General features: G+C 35.2%; 1 protein-coding gene across 1 annotated transcript in view; it reads left to right on the top strand.

The window, feature by feature from the left end:
• Positions 1-1909: 1909 nt before the first annotated feature.
• Positions 1910-5089, top strand: part of SUGT1 (SGT1, suppressor of G2 allele of SKP1 (S. cerevisiae)) — a 16689-nt gene continuing 13509 nt past the window's right edge. The window contains exons 1-3 of the mRNA XM_010083244.1: positions 1910-1957; positions 3546-3562; positions 4617-4642. The gene's annotated coding sequence lies outside the window, so the exon portion shown is untranslated. The remainder of the gene's footprint in view (positions 1958-3545; positions 3563-4616; positions 4643-5089) is intronic.

The raw sequence follows: 5089 nt of genomic DNA, 5'->3' as shown, positions 1-5089 counted from the left end.
GGAAAGAGGCAGTGGTTGGCAAGGGGAATCTCCTAGGAAAACAGGGAGGATAACACTGGACCTTTTTTTTTTAAGTTTGTGTTGTATAACAGGCTTGTCATAGGCCATAATTAAAAAGAGAATTCCTTACCTGCTGCTGAAAGTCAGAGGCTGAATCAGTGGAGACTTGACTCAGTTTCTCTTTGCTTAAGACTCCTGAACCTACTTAATTTCTTTTCACTTTTGATTAATAAACTTTGTTCCTAGCTGGAAAACTTGTCAGTCTTTTTAGGGTATGGGTGCTAAGTTTTAAAATTATCGATTAATTTAGATTACAGGGAAGGTCTGGGGTTCATCTAATTCAGTGACCTGGCCAAAAGCAGTATTGACTTTGAACTTGCATGTGTTTTTTCAAGTCCATCTACTGTTCATTTCCAAGTATCTCCAAGACTGAAGATTCCACAGCCTCTTTGGGCAACCTGCTCCAGTGTTTGACCACTCTTTTAGTATGGGATTTTCCTTATCTAATCAGAATTTACTTTGCTGCATCTCATGTCCTTTGCCTCACTTCCTTTCCCCATGTACTTCTGAGGAGAGTTTGCGGTCAGTCATCTGAATACCTTAAATATACACTAGGTAATTGAAGACAGCCCTTGGATCCTCGAGCAGAACCCTCTGATAGTTACCGTTGGTTCATTTCATCAGAAAATAGGTATTTTCTGTCTAGGATTTGCTAGGAATGTAGAAAAGACTGCAGCAGTCAGTGGCTGATTGTACTGTAATGTCCAGACAGCCGTATTATTAATTGCATTTTTATCTTTTCCTAGCAACAACTGAGAGATTACATAAATGTTATGTAGTTTGCTGTTTAGATAACTTTTAACATAACTGGTGGCCATGGCAGAAGAAAAGGGAAAAGGAAATGTCATGAGAAGTGGGGTAGCAATTTTAAGACCTTACGCGCACTGTAAAATTTTTGTACATTTTATATTTGAAGGGGTTGTGGTGCATACTTTGCATAACTGTAATGGAGTCACATGTGGTGTTACATGTGTGTTTCCTGGCAACTCTTTTGTTGAGCCTCTTCAAGCCCTCCGCTTGGTAGTTGGTTGCATGAAATCCTTCAGTGTGAATTCTCTCTTGTAAAAAGATTAAAAGTTTAGCTGTTCTTAGTAGTTGGTCAGTAATGTCACTTTTTTACTTTCCTGACTGTGAAAGATTTTTCTGGGAATTTTGTTGCAATAAGATGATTACTCTGTTGTTACACTGCTACGTTTTGAGCTATTTTCCAGTGAATTAATTTCTGTCTGGGGAGCTTGCTTCCTAGAATATCAAGGTCTTATTAAGCTTTTCTGTGATTTTGATTCATAGTGTAGAATTGACATCTGTGTATTTCTAACATCCCTGAAGCTTTACATGTGTTTGTGAAGTTTGTGTGAAACCACCAGGAGAAAATACTTGCTGTTTCTGAAAACCTGTGTGGCTTTGGGTTGTCCTCAGAACAGACCATCTCCTCTGATATTTCTCTAGAGAGGAAGTGTGTGGCTGTTTGAAAAAATAATTCTAGTAATATGGAAAAATGTGTAAAACTATACTTCTTGCTTTCCAAACAGTTATGTAGGAGTTGAGCAGACTGGAAAGCAGCAGGATATTTGGGTCAGTTCAGACAGAATCTAGTGTCCTACAAATTAATTTTAAGTTAATTAAATATAATGGAGTTAAATAGTAGTTACATAAAAATACTTAAAGCTTAACTGGAATGACAGAGTTTGCAAGAAGATAATAGGAAATAATACCTTTTAAAATAAATTGATGTGCGTTTGGGATGGATTTGTTCCAATTGACAATTGTGAGAACTTTGTTCTTTATGCAACATGTGTAGTGCTTGAAGAGTTTTAATGTTACTGTGTTTGATCTTTTCTAGATGTAGATGATACCTTTACTGTTTGGATTAAAAGATGTGAAGAAACACTAAACAGTAAGAAAAAACACATTTACTTGATAAGGGATTTGATACGCCCTGTGCTTTGAAGCTGTGTCATGTTTTACAAAGATTTACAGTTTACCTCTTACTTAGAACAAAATTATTTTTTTAAAAGTAACTTTTTCCTATCTCTTGTTTCTCTCAGAGTATACATCCTGAACACTTCTATATTTCACATTTAGAGGACCATTAATATTAGGTTTTTAATGTAATAATGAGCTGTGACAGAGGAGTACCTTTTTAAAGGTTAGATAATCCTAATTAATTTTAACTTGTTTTCATACACGTACACATACGCTAACTAATTTTAGCTGTGGAAGTGTGTGTCAGCTTGCTTTCTGAAAACAGCTTCAAAATAAATTTTCAAGTCATGAGCAGGGACACCTTTCACTAGACCAGGTTGCTCAAAGCCTCATCCAGCCTGGCCTTGAACACCTCCAGGGATGGGGCATCCACAGCTTCTCTGGGCAACCTGTGCCAGTGTCTTGCCAGCCTCACAGTAAAAAAAGTCTTCCTAATATCTCATCTAAATCTACCTTCTTTCAGCTTGAAACTGTTACCCCTCATGCTATCACTACACTCTCTGATAGGAATGAACAAATTTCTGTTTTGTGATACATTTTTGTCAGGTTTACTTTTATTTGGAGAAATTCAGAAAGTGTTTGGCGTGCAAGGACTTAGGTAAAAAGAGTTATCTTGGGTGACAACTTTATTTGCCCTCTCAAGGGAAGAGGCTGTAATACACATTTTTCTCTAATGTCATAATTACTTTTTGCAGTGTTTTGTCTGGTTTAACTTAGTTGTCCTGTTTTATCCTGAATATTCATCCCTGTTTTTTCTTTTTTTGAGCCATTTTCTTAATTCTCTGATAACATAATCAAAAATAACCCCAACAAAATAACTCTGACTTCTTGATTACAATTTAGTATTATTTTTTTGTTAATCTTTATTTCTTTTTAGTAGTACGCATTATAAAGAAGCAAAGGGAAAGTTTGTTTCTTTCAAACATATTTAATCTGAAATATTTCAGGAAAAAATACTTAGAAGAGGAGATACTGAGCTATAGTTTAGATACAAGTATTACAGTATATTTAAGGTCATATGAGTGAATTTCTCTGCCAAGTGTCAATCTCATTCCCCAACTGAGTTTGCCTAGCATGAGATACAAATTCTGTGAGAACTTTGTGCTGTTCCTATGAATGGTTGATAAACTTGGTACATGCTCACAGGAAGTGATTTTTTAAAAACTTTTGTTTGCCGTGATGTTGCTTTCATTAAGAAAGGTCTATATAGGTTTCTAATGAGCAAGGGAAAGTAATGGAAAGTTTATTCCTTCTCTTAATCAGAACATGCTTGATATTACAGTTGTTCATTTGCACAAGTTGCTAATTGAAGTCTGATTAAAAAGTAGAGTGTCATAAAAGCAAAATCCTGGAGGTAGAACTGGTGTGTTTTTAACTCTTCTACTGTTGAGACTGGAATAAATGCAAAATGTCTAGAGTAACTGAAGAAAGCTAGAATAAATATGTGCCTTGTAAGTTCATTATGTCTTTTTCTGAAAGCACCACTTTTCTTTCTGCAGCATCACAGCCAGAAGTGGTAAGATGTTTTCCTTAATATGTTTACTGTTTTGATTCCTTTGTTAAGCTAGAACGTACTTTTAGGCTTCAGTGGCTTCTTAAAACTTGGGTTTTAAAAATAATCTTTTCTAGTGCATGCAATTCCAAAGGATTTAACTTTTCTTCTAAACGTGTGTTCTTTCATTTGAGACCAAGGTTGCAAAATTTGAAGCCTGAAAACTCTTTAAGAATGGCATACAAATCTGTCATTTACTGTGTACTCATTGAAGTAAATTTTAACTTCCTGGCTTGCAATCTGTGGACTAACATACAAATTAACCATCTCATTTTGTCAATACTAACTTGTTTGTGACTACTAGAAAGTAACTTTTTTTTTTTTCTAGTAGCTTGCAAGTGGTTTGTATGGACTTTTTTCTGCTGACACTTTTTCAGCTTTCAGTTCCCTTTTTTTATTGTAAGTCTTCAGAAGAAATGCTAGAATTGACTCTCCCCACTTCCCCCCACTTTTTTTTTATTAAGAAAAAAAGGGGGAATTTGCATTGGATGTTGTGCTCCCTCTTTCATAGTTACTTCCATTTTAATAATTTTAAGAATAGAGGAGGAAAGTGTACAGAAAACATGGTGGGTGTATGTAAAGACAAATTTTACAGTTAAAAGGTTTTTATATTTAAAAGTGATACCTTGAGTTATTGGATCTCTTTCAGGTTTCCTTCATGACTTTTAGATTAGCAACATAGCCACTGTATGTCTTTCAGGTATACTTCTTATCCAGGAGGAAAATGAGTTAAAGCTGAACATTTTGCTTTTTATAAGGTGTCTGACCAATATATTCCAAGTTACAGACTGACATATTTAATGTAAATTGAAACTTTTAAAATTCTTTATCTGGCATAAATGGCTAGGAGAACAGTGAAGAGCTTCACCTGTAAGTTAGTGCTCATACATAAATCAAGAAAAGGGGAGCAATCTGTGTGAAAATGATTTGTGTCTTTGAAAAGCACTCTGTGGTATGTTTTCACTTACACTGATGTAACTTTCTTTCTAATGGAATCTACTTCAACTAGAATACACAGCAGCAACCTGTGCCACCAAAGATCAAGTAAGTTGACTTTAGCTTTACTGTGAGAATTAAAATGATTTGCATGTAACTGTTCTTTGACTTGGGGATTAGAAGAAGTGAGGTAATGGATGTAGAAATTCTTTTTGGATAACTTTAGAAATGTGTCAGTCTAAGGGAGGAGTTTCTCAGCTTATGTTCAGACTGAATTGTACTTTCAGGAGATTATGCCTCACTGGGAGAGTGGGAAATGGAGTAAGCATTCTGGTTTATGTTTCTGATTCTTATGCTGAGCTTAGTTCAAAGACTGCCCTGTTGTGCCTAGTATAGGTAATGTTTTGAGATACTTTTATGATCCTGAACTAACAAGTGCCATTTAATTTCTAGAAGGCAAACGGTACTATGAATTGCTTAAGAAAGTTACCTGATTTTGATATGCTTCTTGATTAAAAAAGATTCTTTGTTCTTTAACTACTTGTCAATTCTGCA

The sequence above is a fragment of the Pterocles gutturalis genome, unplaced genomic scaffold (assembly GCF_000699245.1).
Source record: "Pterocles gutturalis isolate BGI_N339 unplaced genomic scaffold, ASM69924v1 scaffold27365, whole genome shotgun sequence".
NCBI classification, from domain to species: Eukaryota; Metazoa; Chordata; class Aves; order Pterocliformes; family Pteroclidae; genus Pterocles; species Pterocles gutturalis.
This window is presented reverse-complemented; position numbering and strand designations above follow the sequence as displayed.